The following is a 17,156-nucleotide window of genomic DNA, read 5'->3' on the forward strand; positions in this document are numbered from 1 at the left end:
ATTGCATTCGAAGACTGAGAATGAATGACGAAACAACGTTGTCTAGACTAATTTTTTAAAATATCCTAATACATATTCACCGAAGTTTTTTGTAAAGAGATGTCACGCTCTTCTATATATATAGTTTATGGTTTTCTTATTACAATATTTATATATCTCATACATACGAGTAATTTTGGCAGAAAAAAGAAAAACCTACGCGTATCTTGTTTTCCATTGCAAATGTAAAGTAAATTTTTTATAAAGACTTTGCAAAATGCATACGTTTTTGTAACTGTAAATAGTTAATACTGTAGTACAGTAGTTAAATTCTATAATTCCCATTCCATATAAATATTATTAATTAAAGTTTTGAATTAAAAATGTATAATACGCCATACTAACATTTCGTTTGCTTGTTCATGACTAATATTATTTTGAATTTTTTGCACGTAGCATTTTAATTAATTGTGCGAATTTTGTTTAACGCTTTAATGCTTTTAAATTGCTTTACTTAAACACTTGCTTTATTTTCTTTTTTTTCATTCCTTTGGAAATATAAAAAATTGTCAAATAATTATGATTCATACGTGACTTATTAGACAATTTTTTACATTTTCTTCTCATGGAAATCACCACCTTCCCGCGGTTTCCATCGAGCAATAATATGGACATTAATTTACATTGATTTATTATTCAAGAATATTTATAAACGATATGTAACACACTTGTTATTTATTAAGATTGCATGTACAGTTGTGCTTTGTTGAACGATTTTGATTTGTAACATAAATTGTAAATGAGTAAAAATATATGAAATAGTTTCAACACTTGACTCGTATTCACGTTCCTGGCAAAAGGTGGATTCCTTATTTTCCAAACTTTCAATTTTAAAGTTCAACTTTTTCGTTTTCTGCGTTAGTTGTTCAACTACAATTTGTATAAATTTTATGAAAGGCTAAAGTCAAGAAGAAGAGCACAAGTATCTATGGCTGAAGAAAATTTGAAATTTATTTAAAAAAGCACAATAAGAAACTCATTTTGTGTGCATGGTCGAGGATTAATTTGTAATATACACGAATATACGAGTTCTCGCATAATTGCCAAATAAAAATTGAAACATTATATCCCTGAATATATGTATTAAAAATTGAAAAAATGTATTAGGTGTACAACTTTGTTTCCGCCGTTTTCCTATAGATGGCTTTAGCGGTAAGTGGTGGTCGAAATAAATAGATCATAGACGTCATACAATAAACTTGGGCATCTGTAAACATAATCCCATAGAAACATTAGTCGATTTGTGTCTGCATCAAATAAAGTTATTCTCGATTGAAAATGTCAGTTTACGAGCCAAATTCTCGTCATTTGCGGGAGATTTTAATTTTTTGCTTCAATATGAAGAAATCTGCGGCTGAAGCTCATCGAATGCTCACAAATACTTATGGTGAGGCCGCTATTAGTGAAAGAACGTGTCGGGAGTGGTTTCAACGCTTCAAGAAAGGTGATTTTGACGTCGAAGACCGGCATAGTGGTGGAAGAGAGGTTTTCGAAGAATTGGAGGCATTACTTGAGCAAGACTCGTGTCAAAATCAAGAAGAATTGGCACGATCATTGGGAGTGACTCAACAACCCATTTCAAAACGCCTCAAAGCCATGGGAATGATTCAGAAGCAAGGGAATTGGGTGCCGTATTGGGAATTGAAGCCGAGAGAACGGCGTTTGTTTTCTTGTGAACAGCTCCTTGAAAGGCAAAGACGGAAGGGATTTCTGCATCGCGTTGTGACTGGGGACGAAAAATAGATTCATTACGATAATCCCAAGCGCAAAAAATCATGGGGAATTCCCGGCCATGCTTCCACGTCGACGGCCAAACCGAATATTCACGGCTCCAAGGTCATGCTCTGTATTTGGTAGGACCAGCTCGGCGTAATGTATTATGAACTGTTAAAACCGACTGAAACAATCACAGGCGATCGGTATCGAACGCAATTGATGCGTTTAAGCCGAGCATTGAAAGACAAATGGCCGCAATACAACGAGAGATATGATAAAGTGATTTTGCAGACAATGCTCGACCCCATGTTGCGAAAGTGGTCAAGACATACTTGGAAACGTTGAAATGGGAAGTCCTATCCCACCCGCCGTATTCTCCAGACGTTGCTCCCTCTGACTATCACTTGTTTCGATCAATGGCACACGGCCTGGCTGACCAGCACTTCCGGTCTTATGAAGAAGTAAAAAATTGGATCGATTCGTGGATAGAAAAAGATGACCAGTTTTTTCGACGCAGGATTCGTACGCTACCCGAAAGATGGGAGAAAGTAGTGGCCAGCGATGGACAATACTTTGAATCATAAATGTATAACCAGTTTTTTACAATAAAGCCTCGAATTTCGGAAAAAAAACGGCAGAAGCAAAGTTGTACACCTAATAATAAAGACATTAAAGAAAAAAAGAATAGTTTAGAAAGTTTATTTTAAGAATTATAATGTTTTTCAAATGTAAAGGTCATAGTCTTTCAAGTATACGCACAGAATTTATTTGGTAGAACATTTGTATTGATATCTGTAACATATTGTTTTAAAATTTTAAAAATTGATATTTCGCAGTAAAAGAAAATAAAATATAAATTAGTATTAAATAACACATTAACAGTAAATGGTATTCTTAAAATACTTTTATAGACCAATTTTTTTTTATAGAATACTTAATTGATATTTGAACACACATTTTCATCAAATGTTTAAAATTTACACTTTATTAAAAAAAATTGAAACGATTATTTATTCTATATTGGATTTTTTCTTATTATAAAATTGCATTTTTTTAGTAATAATAATAATATTGATAACTGACTATTAATAATATCATATTAATATTACCAATAACATTAATATATATTTTATTAATATTTATTAATATATATTTATTATATTTATTAATATATATTATTAATATATATTAATATATATTAATATTATATTATGAAAAAATATTATAAAATTATTGAAAAATGCATTTTGTAAAATAAAAAATAAATGAATAATTAGACTAATATTCGTTTTTACTCTTTTTAACTAAAAAATGGCAAATTCAAATTTTGAAAAACATATCAAGATATTAACACAAGTGTATTTTCAACAAAAATATGAGTGCATTGGAAAGACATCACGAAAAACGTCACATTTTAATTTTTTTAACGTTAAAATCATTTTTGTTATTAATAGGAGAATTATATGATTATTAAAATTTATTAAAATCTATCATTATCTAGAATGTGTGTCCCTTTTTCCCTTATATAGGAACATGCTGAGCGGTCGAGAAAGCACATTTTAGGTTTTCGATCGCTTATAACAAGTGAAGGAAAGCGACTAGATGCTCTTGCAAACTGGCTAGTTCAACGTTAATCCGACGATGGCGTTAGTTGTAGAGTTAAAAACTCCGAGTGGTAGCGTAACCAACTTCTGACTGATTGCCCTGCCTCTCTCCAAACCGCCCATACGGGCTTATTCGTAAGCGAAGTATCTCAAGCAATGGCGCGAACAAGACATCCCTTGTAGATGACGGAAATAAAATGTAGAGTTCATCTAGAACGAGGATCAGTACTGTTTACCCTATCCGCCACATTCTGAACGTGGCATATACCTCATAAAGAGAACAACGAGAACACTCTAGCTTTCCTTCAAAGAAATCTCCCTCGTTATCTCGATTCCTGTTTTCCCGCGAGATTTCGACTACTCGCATTCTCCAACCAATCTTACACAAGTGACTAGTAGAGGAAGCGAAACAGAAGTCATCCTTTTCGCTCTATTACTCACTTGTGTTTGTAAGTTACTAGTAGAGTGAGAAGGACGGGCGCTCTCTCTCGCTCTGGCGCAACGACGAAGTCGACCGACTCGATGCCGGGAGCCAAATGTGCATCACTATCGCTATGCACATTACGACCACTTATTTTAGTATTTTAGGTTATAATTTTTTTAATGTAGTATAACGTGCTACCAATCGTTTTACCTTTTACTGTTTTTTGACACCTAATTTTTGTTTAATACCTTAGTGATTAGATTAATTTTGTGATAACAATAAAATTGAAAAGGTACATTTTAATTAAATAAGATATTACTATTAATATTAAATTTTGTGCGTGCGGTGTGCGTGCGTGCGGTATGTGTGTGTGTGTGTGTGTGTGTGTGTGTGTGTGTGTGTAAAATTATTATCTTTTGAAAAAAATTATAAGTAATAATTAATAAAAAGCATTATGAGATTCAGTTATGTCAAATTAAATTTTTTTACTTTTAAATGGCCCGTATAAAAATACTAAATAAACTGGAAGTTATTTTTAAATTTTGCCGAACAACATCCAGAAATTCTGATTGGCAAATTCACATCTGTAAATGCTAGGCAAGATTAACAAAAACTATGACAAACTGTTGCTACACAATTAAATGTATTAGGACTGGATGAAAAAACTGCAACAAAATGGAAAGAATCGATTGGAAATCTAAAACTAAGAAGAAGAAGAAAATCAGTGAATTGAGAATGCATATGGGAGAACAGGATGGAGGAGTGTCTACAAAAAAATTATCTGAAATTGAAGAGAGATTATTGTCAATAATAGGTATGACTATCGAAGAATATTGATTTGGAAGAAGTAGTAGTACTTCCAATGTATAATGAAGAACCTATAAACGTATTGACATTGAATATGTGATTGATACACTTCCTAGAGCATAATGAGTCAACAGTCACTATAATAGTCATCTATAATAATACATCAGCAATAGTCACATCTACAGTAACATCCACAATAATCACATCTACAATAACATCCACAATAATCACGTCTACAGTAACATCTACAACAGTTACATCTATAGTAACATCAGTAACAGTCACATCTACGATAACATCTGCAACAATCACACCTACAGTAATATCCGCAGTATCAATTATACTCGTAACGCTAACAACATCAAATGCAAATTCTAACTTTTTTTCTTTTCTAGGAAAAGAAAAAGCAACCAAACACCAAATTTATAAATTAGAAGAGATTTGTTCAAGATAAAATTTTGATAAAAATAGATAACATAGTAATTTCATTAAATCAAAACACGAAAGCCCTAGTCTCTATCGAAGAAGTCATTTTAGAATCTACCAAAGAAAATAGTCGAGCTCTGTTATAAGTTCGATATTTTAGTAAATATTGCAAATGTAATTAACTTTTCACAAAGTTCCTACTTAGTTCTTAAAAAAGAATTACCTATATGTATAAAATAAATAGCAAATTCGTTTTTTTTCTAAAGCGTGTAATGTAGATTTATTTTTTTTTTATGAAAAAATGTACAGACATTATATGTAATTATTAATATAAGAAAAGTTAAGTTTAGAAATTTAAAATATGTTAAAATGTGATTACATATCACATTTATTATCACATTATATTATCAGTATAAGAAAGATATGTAGTGTTACACATATAGGAATTCTTAAAAAATTTATGTAATTTTTTAACTTTAAAACTAATTAAAGTATCTATGAATTGAAACATTGTCTCTAATCCTTCTACTTTCTACTAAATTATCAAAATTTTAAGCAATTATATGTTCGTTTCTAATCTTTTCAATGTTTGGTACGTCCAAGTCGTTCTCGGGTAATCTATACTGAATGCAAAGATTATGTAAAACCGCACAAGCAATTACAATCACCTCTATATCGTAGCCTTGTATTATATCGTCCTCTCTTTCCTAGAAGGCAATGAAGAAGTAAAATTCATACAAAAATACAATTTACGGCAATCAAAAGAGTGAACCTTTATCTTCAATTTGCTTTTTTATTGAATGCGATTTTTTCACCGAGTTATTGAACATTGAAGCAAAAGTGGTTATTTTTGCTTCAACGTTCAATAACTCAGTGAAAAAAATCGTATAGCACTCAATAAAAAAGCAAATTGAAGGTAAAGATTCATTCTTTCGACTGCAGTAAATCGTATTTTTATTCAAACTATTTGGATGTGGATTTATGTTCATGTGTGGTGCCAAACGTTCATTAAAAAATGTACAAGTTCCTTTGACAAACAAAACGTTGACAAGTGTTTGTCTTCTAACTCGAATGGGCTTGAATTATTTCGCAGTCTCCTTTGGATATTAAAATCACGCAGATTTCATTGTCTTTTAATATCTGCCAATTCTTTTAGCATGAGAAGATTTACAGGTATCATTTAATTGATTGAAAGAAAATTATTTATTCATGTACAATAATATATAATATATAGTAATACTTTACCTTTATTTCTTTTGGAAACAGTCAAAATAATATTTTAAAACAAATAAAAGAGTTGTCTGAAACAACGTTTAATATCTAACAAGACGTATAATGACAATTTCTTAATCCCAAATACAATAGCTTTTTATTATATTTACAATAAAAGATTCCTTATATTAAAATAATTAATAAATTACAAATGGGTTATCAACATCCGATTGGTTATCAATATATCAAATATATTCAATATCTCAAAAAAAAAGGAACTGTTATAGGGATGATAGAATTGATATTTTTTTAATTTCACATCCGGATTTCCATCAAAAGAACAAGTGGTAAAAATTTTATTAGATAACGATTAACTACTAATTTTCCTTTTTGATATAATACGAGAAAGAATTAAAATTTTAATAAATAAAAAACTCAATCAATCACCATAATGATTCCTCAAATAAGGACATTAAAGAAAAAAAATGAACTGGTTCACAATTCCATACAATCTATTTTCAAAAAATTTAAAAATATCATCAAAGATACCGACACTAAACTCTCGTTTTTCAGCCTTAACAAACTTAGTTCAATGATAAAAGCGCAAAAAGATCCTGTTCCTACAGATTACAAAAAGAACATTGTGTATAAAATTTCTTGTAATGATTGTGATGCGTCTTATGTTGGACAAACATGTAGACAATTAAAAACGAGGATTTCCGAACACAAAAATGACATTAGTAGAAATAAATCTTTCGGTTGTTACGAATCATAGGACACGTCACAATCATGTTTTTGCAAATAAATTGATTCAAATATTAGACACAAAACGTAACTACAATAAAAGACTAATATCAGAAATGATAATCAAGCGACAAATGAACGATATTAATTTAAACAAAGACACTGAGTTATTTAATTTTTCATATTTTTGTTATTTGACACTAAAAGCCTATAGCTAAAATAAAAAATAATAACATAATAAACAAAATAATAAAAAATAATACATTTTCATTACGACGATTGACACCGCAGCATGAACATCATTGACTTATACAATATATATTATATTTATTTAATTATCGTCGTTTCGTCTTAAATTTTAATTCACGAGTAAAAGAATTTACATTACAACTATGGTGTTAGAATCAATTTATATTGATTACTCTATCAATTTATATTGATACTCCTGAGGTGAATATCCACAGCAGTTCCTAAATTTTTAAATATTTTTCGACTCTAATATTATATTTAAAATCAAATATCGTTCATCATCTAGCTTATTAACTAGTTATGGGAAATTTAAGTGTAACCGCAGAATGAAAATTTTATGGATTTTATGTAATACATTCGTTGATGAAAGCTAGAAGTTAGTCAAAATGTTCGACAAATATATTATTTATAGAGAATTGGTTTAAAACAATCGAAATAAACGCGCAATTATTATAGCGATTTCTAAAGGCTCATTTGTTAATAGCTTTTTATTATTTGAGGTTAAAAAAATATGTCGCGTTTCAGACGATTTTCTAACAATGTTGCCATATACTTTTGATCGCTTTCCGAATTCGATCGAGCAAATATCGATAATATTTCTATGCTGCCGTTAAGAGTTGTAATCGATATTGTTTGATCGCTTGCCGTAGTAATTTCTAGTCGATTAGGCATAATTTGACTCATAATTTATTATTGTACATCAATATCTGTAGTAACTACTAGCAACAGAAATGCAAATCATTTCATTACATAGTAATGAGCCTGAGAAAAAATGTTCAAAGTTACTCCCCTCTCCCCTACATAATACATGAATTTTAAATACGAAGCGCCACTACGGTCTGTTAAGATATGAACTATTGTATTATATATATTCATTTAAATGAATTAATTTTTCAGAAATTATACAATAATTGCGTACCAATATGATTGTCGGACTTTCAACGCAATCAATCTAAAATATTAATAATCCTCCCTCTTAAATTTTCCAAATTTAACTTTAAAAAACTGTAATAAACTTATTGCGAAAAATATTGCCTCGGTCGGGAGTCAAACCCGGATCTCTTGCATTTCATGCGTCCTAAGCCTTTAGACTATCGATCAACATTTGTATTTAAAGTAATGTATCTAACATAAATAAAAATAAACGGCCTTATTTCTAATCTTATTGTTTATACACGCTCGCCTACAACACGTAACTTTCTATATATTGATTATTGCGAGAAATATTACTAAGGTCTTGGTTTTTTACAGTTTTTTTAAGATTAAATTTGAGATTGTTTTGACACAAATTTGGGGAGATTATTAATATTTTAGATTGCGAAAGTCCGACAACCATATCGGTACGCAATTATAATTTCTGAAATTAATTCATTTAAATATATATGTATATATATATATATATATATATGTAAATAATAATTCAACATCTTTACATTCAGATCGTAGTGACGCTTCGTATTTAAAGCAATGTATCTTATATAACGTATAACATAAATCTTATTTCCAATCTTATTGATAATACATGAAGTACTTATAATATCTAACATCTAATTTTAATATCTAATTTTTATAATATCTAATTTTATATCCATAATCTAATTCAAGATTTAGATAAACAAGAATCAAGAATAGGAAGTTCACTAATGTCAATTAAAAAAACTTTTATTAACTATACAGACTGTTGCAAATCAAGAATCGATTCATCATTCAAGAATCGATCAACTGCAGATATTTTGGTCTAAATAAAGGAAATGCTCATACTATATTTATACGAACTTGTAAATTACTAAGAAGATACAAAATTATACAATATATTTTGACTTAAAGGAAGAGTCTGTACTTGAGAATATCGAATAATTTAATCAGTTAAGAGGACAAGGAATCTCTAATATCTTTGGATGTGTAGATCGCATATTCCAATACCTGGACCTATAAACGACAAATTTAATCAGTTAAGAGGACAAGGAATCTCTAATATCTTTGGATGTGTAGATCGCATATTCCAATACCTGGACCTATAAACGACAATTCTTATAACAACAGGCAAAGTTTTTGCTTCGTATTATTACAAAGTATCTGCAACGCTGAAAAAGAATTTATTGATGTATATTATGAATAGCCAAGATCAGCACATGATTGGAATGTAGCAAAATTCTTCACTATATCGAACACTAAATGAAAATCAAGAACAAATACTTCCTTCGTATACATATCTTTTAGCAGACTCGATTTATTCTCTACACACTTTTATTATAGTCCCTTTGAAAGATAATGGGCATTTGACACCTGAACCGCTTTAATAAAAAATTATGTAATATTAGAGTCATTATTAAACAAATTTGTAGCCGTTTAAAATGCTTATTTAAAAGATTAAAATTTGTTAATGTCATAGAATTAGAGGATACTAAATACATTATTTTAACATGTTGCATATTACAAGAGATGATATCGATACAGAAGTTATAAAAAAACAAATTAATGATGATTGTTTTGACACAAGTAATTATTTTAATTACAATGAAGATGTCCTGTTGAATGCATTAACATTGAGAAATGAAATAATGCAATTTTTGAAATAAAAAACATGTATAGATTTTGATTAATCAAAATTAAACGTTTTATAATCTTTTCTTATCTTATTTAGTTTGAGGTCATCCATTTGTTTACAAAAAATTTTAATATCATCTTGGAGCTTATTTTTTTTAAGAATTATTTCGTTTTTTTCTGCGATTATAAATATACAATATATAATAAAGATCGAAGCTAGATCTTTAATGCTTTAAATAATTTATTGTGAAAGTATTTTGTATACTCCTGCTGAGTAGAGGTCTTTGATCTTTAGGATTTCCTAAGATTTGTTCTATCTTTTTGGGGATGATTTAAAGTTAATTCGGATTTGTTTAATATCCTTCAATCTTATCTTGTTCCTTTGATATTTGAGAGAATGAATAGGATTCTTTCATCTAATTCTTATGTGTCAGAGACCGATGTCTTGTTTGAATGTTTGATTGTTTTGATTATGTCTTTTTTGTCGTGTCCATTTTTCTGTAAGCTAGTTTTAAGTGATGAGTTCTGTTTGTAGATGTTCTTTGTCAGAGATGATGAAAGCTCTATGTACAAGTTGATTGCAGACTGTTTTTGTGCTGAGTGGTGCGACATGTATCTGTGTGTGTTGGTTTTTTGTACACTTGATGGCCAAGATACCGTCAGCTTTCTTAGAGACAAGAACATCTAGGCAAGTTTTTTGTTTTTCCTCTATGTCTATACTGAAGTGGATGTTGATTGTTGAAGAAAATAAGGAATTTACGGAGTTCGGCTCTGTCGTGTCTTCATATCACGAATATATCATCTATATAACGGAACTTCTGATTTTTTTTGAGTGTTTTTTTGAGAACCTCTTTCTCAAAATACTCCATGAAGATGTTGGCGATTATAGCAGAAATAGGAGAGCCCATTGCCATTCCTGAAGTTTGTTCATAAAATTGGTTGTTATAGGAGAAGTAAGTGGTTGTTAAGCAGTGCTCTATTAAAAACATCAATGTCAGGTTAAAACACGTCACGCAGTCAATATTAAAACACAACATCGAAACAGGATATCAAATACTGTTTGACAAAATTATCACAATAGTCAACATTCTTACTTTCCAAGAAATATACATCATACTTCCAAGAAAGTAGAGAAGCCATAGAGATACAAAAACATCCTAACAATCTAAATAGATAATGGCTACAACATAAATAAAATATGGAAAATCATTCTCTCGGTTATTGAAGACCGATCAATTTCCTCCTCTCTCCCCCTTCCCCTCGACAATTCTCTTCTTTTCCCCCATCACTTCAACAAGAAACGTAATATAAAAGGAACAACTCGAAAGAACAGCTCAGTATCAGGCTACTCTTCGCCCTGATGAAGGAATGGACTGCAAAATTCACGAAACGTTGGCATTCCAAGAATAGATCTGGACACGGAGAAAACCCGCGAAACATGTAATCTTTATATATACTATATATGTATATATACTATATATACTATATATATATATATATATATACTATATATATGCATATATACCGTATTTGTAGCTATTCAAACTGCGCGCCGAATTGATTTTTCGGACTTATAAACGCAATTAAACTATTGGAATAATATCACAAATTAAATTAAATTGACAAGCAATGTCCGATGATATTCCGGTATCACATTAGAAAAATGTTATTATATATGCTGAAAATTTTAAATAAATTTATTGTGAAAAATTATCTCGGCCGGAACATGAACTCGGATCTCTTGTATTCTGTATGAGCGTTCTAAGCTATCACCGAAGATCTACATTGAATTATTTAAAGTATTAAAGATCTAACTTCGACTATTATAGGCTTGAATATTCTTAATTACAATTATTTGTTACATTACGGTCTTAATAAAATCATTTATTATTAGATATTATAAAGAAGTTATATTATACTTATCAATTTATATAGGAGAAAAATAAATGATAACTTTAACCATATTATCAAATCTTATTTTAAATCAAATCTACTCTTCATCATATCTATAGTAAAAAAAAAATGCGATATTACACAAATATAATACTGCAATAAAATATCAGGTACTGTTTACTTAAATAAACTTATATTAAAATTAACTTAAAAAGGAGTAAAGATAAAGATTAAAGAATTAAAGATATATATATATAATATGAAAGATGGATTTTTGCATTGCACTTCTGTTAACTTAAAGATTATGTTATTCCTTTTTAATGCTTTAACAAGTTCCAACAGCTTCAATCTTGTTTTCTTTCAAATGCATTTTTTCTGTAAACATTTCTTTTTTTCTATTTTCTTTTTCTGTTGCTAATCTCAGTTTTTTTTTTCTTATATCTTCTTTCTTATATTCTTTATATCTTCATTTTTCTATAAAAACTGTTTTTTCATAAAACAGTTTTTCCACAGAAAATATTTTTTCTTCTGAATTACTTTCTCTTTATTATGTTTATCATTTTTAATATTTATTATATTATCTTGATTTTTATATGTTTATTTTTATATGATTTTATTTAATACTATCTTCAATGCTATCTTCCTTAAAGGATCATCTCAGTTTGTCAACTTCAAAAAACCGATTTTTTTTATTATATTTTTTGAAAGTATGTATTGAAAATATAATCCCAAAATTATATGAACAAACTCAAAATATTTATGTACTTTTAAACGCATTGAAGCAGGTACGCTCTGAGCAGTTGCTCTGCCCTTTATTTTTGGAATTTTCTATGCAAAATAGAGACAAAAATGGTGCGAAGAGAAGTCAGAGCAGCTAACGACTTGTTTGAAGAAATAGAAGACATTTTTTACGCTGCAGGCATCGCCGATTAAAGGTAAATAAAATTTGTTTATAATTTGTACAAACGCGTTTTTCTCAAAACGGCTTTTTTCAATGCAGCCTAGGAGATTTCTCGAAAACTATTTATCCGATCGCTCTGAAATTTTAACAGCTTATTTTACATATCTGTAGTTATGTCCCGAACTAGAATTAAATCAAAATATTAATTTGTTCGAATTTTATAAGACATAAACAGCAGAAAAAAATCCAATTTTTTCAATTTTTTTTCAAATGGTTGCCATTTTGATGAAATTAATTTTTTCTAGTTCCGCGGCTATAACCATTGACTAACAATATAAGAATCTTTTTGAATTTTTTATTTCAGATGTTCCAAAGTAGAGATATTTACTACGCCAACGAGCCATCTACTTTTTAAGGCACTTTAATTACAAACAAGTCATAAAAAATTTATATTTTTTGTTATAAAAAAAATTTTTTTAAGTTTAAAAATTTAAAAAAATCCATTAAAAGCTTTTGTAGTTTTAAGAAGTAGTTTTGTATTTTGTAGTTTATAGAACAATAGCAAGAGACAAAAATTATTTATTTTCTTTTTGCAGAGCTCTACAAAATTTTTCAGAATTTTTTATCAATTTTTTAGTACTGCATTTTCTTATACTGGCAATTATTTTTACCAACATAAGAAAATACGATACTAAAAAATTCTGAAAAAATTCTCAAAACTTTATGAAAAGAAAATAAACAATTTTTGTCACTTGCTGTTTTTCTGTAAAATTGATAATACTTGAGTAAAAAATTATTGAAAACCAATATTCGGCGATTTTTAATATTAATTAGTTCTTTTAATTAATAAGTTCTTATGTTAAGAACCTTTTAATTAATAATTAATTGATTCTTATGTTAAGACTGCCATAAATAGTCTTAAGATACGGCTTTCTGATTAGTTTATGATATCTTAAGACTGTACTTAAGACACTAAGACTTAAGACTTCTTAAATATAAGAATTAACTATGAATACAAGCTTTAGTTCCACAAATTCGTTCAAGTAATCCAAGCTCCGCTGCAGATTTATTTTGTACTATTGTATGAATTATAAAGCTCAATTTTTCGTTATATGATCCACTTGTGGTTAAGCTTAAGGAGATCCTAAAGACGATTAGTCATATTATAAACAGCACTTACACACAGACGATTTACATGTCATTGACTACATCAATATCTCACGCATGCCACACATAAATTTTCACATAACTACGTTTTAAACATCTAAATCCAATTTTAAGAACTTCACGCTTTCTTTATGCAAACTTAACCTATTAGTCTATGAACTACCATTTCATAAGTACAGATTGCACAACTTTTATATAAAACAAATGTTGTCACAATGTGACAGTTCTGGAGCGTCAGATTAAGAATGATAAAGAAGATCTCAATTTCGAAATTTTTTGTCGTTCTCAGCATAAATTTAACTTCACAAACACATTAATTCGTGCGTATAATTTAATCCTGGAAAAGGATTTTCAAATCGGTAAGAAAGCAAGAAAGTAATTGTTATAATTTACTAAATTAATTAAAAATTTAATTAAAATTAATTTTTAATTAAAAGTTAATTAAAAATTATATAGTTTAGTCGGTAATACAGATTTTAGGATCTCCTGGTTAAGCTTAATCAGATGTTTCATCAATGGGCTTCACCAATAACATCATTATAAATAAAGCTCATTGGATAAAATATCAAATTAAGCCTAATCACAAGTTATCCAGAAAAGCCGAGCCTAAAATGTTTATAAATTTATATCAAACAAACATTAATCTCAAATGTAAACAAAAAGTACAAAGGTAAAAGTACGAAAGTGAATCTTAATTTTTGTTCGATTTTTTATGAAGTGGTTTGTTTTAGACCTTCTATTTAGCTTCTAATTTTAATTCTATAACACCAATTTCTTCATCTCTTTAAAAATAACTTTATACAAGAAATATCTCCCAGATTATAGAGATATCTCCTGGATAAAGTTATCCAGGAGACTTATCTGGAAGTGAAGAAATTAGACATAAAATTTTGCAATCGTAAAGCCAGTTTAAAAATTTTCAGTGCACTGTAATTTCTGGTAATTCCTGTCACGTTAGCATTCCTTTAAAAGGATGCTGGAGTGACAACCAAACTTAATCGAGTCGATAATACAGACTTTTTTTAATTCCAAATTCGATAATAGTAACATCTTTCATTTCTTATATTTATTATATATCATTGCGTGTCATTCAAACGCATTCATCTGTCCTTATCTAACATATTATAACGCCATCTATTGACAGATCGAATATCTATTACGAGTATCTATTACTGCACTAGATATCTATTGCTACTTTTTTTTCAATTTTAGTATAAAGTCTATTGCAGCACTACTAAATTTTGCGTTTATTTTAATCCTGTAAACGGATTATTAATTCTGTTCAGTAAATTCGGAGATTTATATCAATCTACAAAGTCTCGACAATTATTGCTTTACATTCCGAGTCTTCGCTCAGCGTTCATATACATGTCGTTTGCACGATGTCGATATAAACCTTTCTTTTGAAGCTTTTAAGTAATCATCACATATTGAATCGTGACGTCAAAAACAAGAAATGACACGTTAATTTTTATTACGTGTCATTTATTAAAAAAAGACAATTTGGATAAAACAAAATGATGAGATTGCTTTAAAACATTAAAAATGAATGGAAACTATGCTTACCTGACAGTCAGTAAATAATCGTAAAAATAATCGATAAAAGGCACATGAATTAAAATTTTTAATTCCGTTCAGTAAATTCGGAGATTTATATCGATCTGCAAAGTCCAATTGGCTACTCCAGCATCTCCTTAAGAGAATTTCAAAAGTCGTTTATTTTACCAAATGCGATTATTTCAACGAGATCATTTTTATGTGATTATTTTTAGTGAGATATCTTGTATTAAGTTTTTTATAATATTCTGTTAATACATTTGTAAATTCAACAATAAGAAACAGAAATAATGGCCATAACGCTCGAAGCTAGATCTTTAATGGTTAACACTAGAACTACCAAGGCGGTCATTTTGATTCGCAAAGTTTTTCGCCTGTCGTTTGAGCGGTTCTTGATTTAACTCAATTTCATTCCGTGACTTTTCATAAATAATAATAGTATTATAAGAAGGTCGTACCTGTTAGCATAACATATGATCATTAACATATGATCGAGAATTTCATATTCTACCTAGAACTACCAGAACGATCAATTTGACCGAATGCGTTAAATCAATAATATAACACCAATATATAAGTTTCACATTCATGACACATATTTAAAAAAGATATTTTTTACGGTTTAATTTAATTTTTTTAATTTAAAAACATACTGTATGATAATACAAATGTATGTATATATAAAAAATAAATTTTTTCCTTCCTTTGTGTACAAAAAATTAAATTTGAAAAGACCATGTAAAATAGGATGGTCCATAAGAAGTTAAAAAACTGGAGAAATATTTATAATTAAACAAAACCAAAATAAATTTGATGGAAGACTTTATGCGAGAATATCAAGATTTGCTAAATAGACTAGAAAAACTATAAAATATTTCTCCATTTTTTTAATTCCTCCACTCCATTTTGATCTTTTGCAAATTGTAATCTGCATCTTACATTCATCAATCAAATTTAAATATAGAACTTTTCTGGCAATTCTATATACCAGATTGCATTCTTGGAGCCTTCATCAAATTGTACGTTATGAAAGAGTTAAGTTCATTTTCAATTTCATTTGGTTGGACTTGAATAGATCAATCTTAGAAACGTACAATTTTACAATCAATTCGACATGTAATTTTTCGCTTGAAATCTCTAGTTTCTTTATCATTTTTAAGTTTTAATGCATTTCTACCAGTTTCCTGGAACGATCAATAATTTTAATAATTTCTCTTTGCGATTTTCTTTCGTTACGTAAAGTTAAAATTTTTATTCTTTTATTAACTTTATGATAAGTATTTTGCCTCATTTAGTTGTAGATAATGTTTTAGATAATTGATTAAATTTTGTTATAATTTCACTAGACAATCTATCTATTCACTAGATAATCTATAAAATTATAATAATTAATACGTAATAGATAGACAGTTTTATATTAATTAATTTATTTTGGCTTTATTACTTTGATGTCGAAAAAATACTTTAGATCAAACTATTGATAGCGTAAAATACTTTAAAAGTTTTCAATACGATATATACTTTATTTCAGCAATAGTTTGTTACAATTTTTAGAATGATATGAGCTGTACAATAAATAGGGCAACTGGCAAGTGAAGATAAATTGATAAAATAAACAGTTTATTTATTTTAATGAAAGTGGCTATTTTTATGACTACCACAACTGTACATTAAAATCGATTTTTTCTAAATTAAATAATTTTTATAGCACACGAACATATTCTTTGCATCAACAGTCAAAATAACCGCTCTATTAGTAAAAAATCCTGATAGTTCTAGTATTAAATAATTCAATTTGAATTATTATATATATATATATATATATATATATATATATATGTACATATATACAATATAATATATATAGTAA

General features: G+C 28.6%; 1 protein-coding gene across 2 annotated transcripts in view; it reads right to left on the bottom strand.

Moving 5' to 3' along the window:
• The window catches only part of LOC105622248 (glutamate dehydrogenase, mitochondrial), a 181,737-nt gene that overhangs the window by 126,946 nt on the left and 37,635 nt on the right, over positions 1 to 17,156 (bottom strand). The gene's annotated exons all lie outside the window — the stretch shown is intronic.

This window comes from Atta cephalotes (assembly GCF_000143395.1).
Source record: "Atta cephalotes unplaced genomic scaffold scaffold00002, whole genome shotgun sequence".
Classification (NCBI taxonomy): Eukaryota; Metazoa; Arthropoda; class Insecta; order Hymenoptera; family Formicidae; genus Atta; species Atta cephalotes.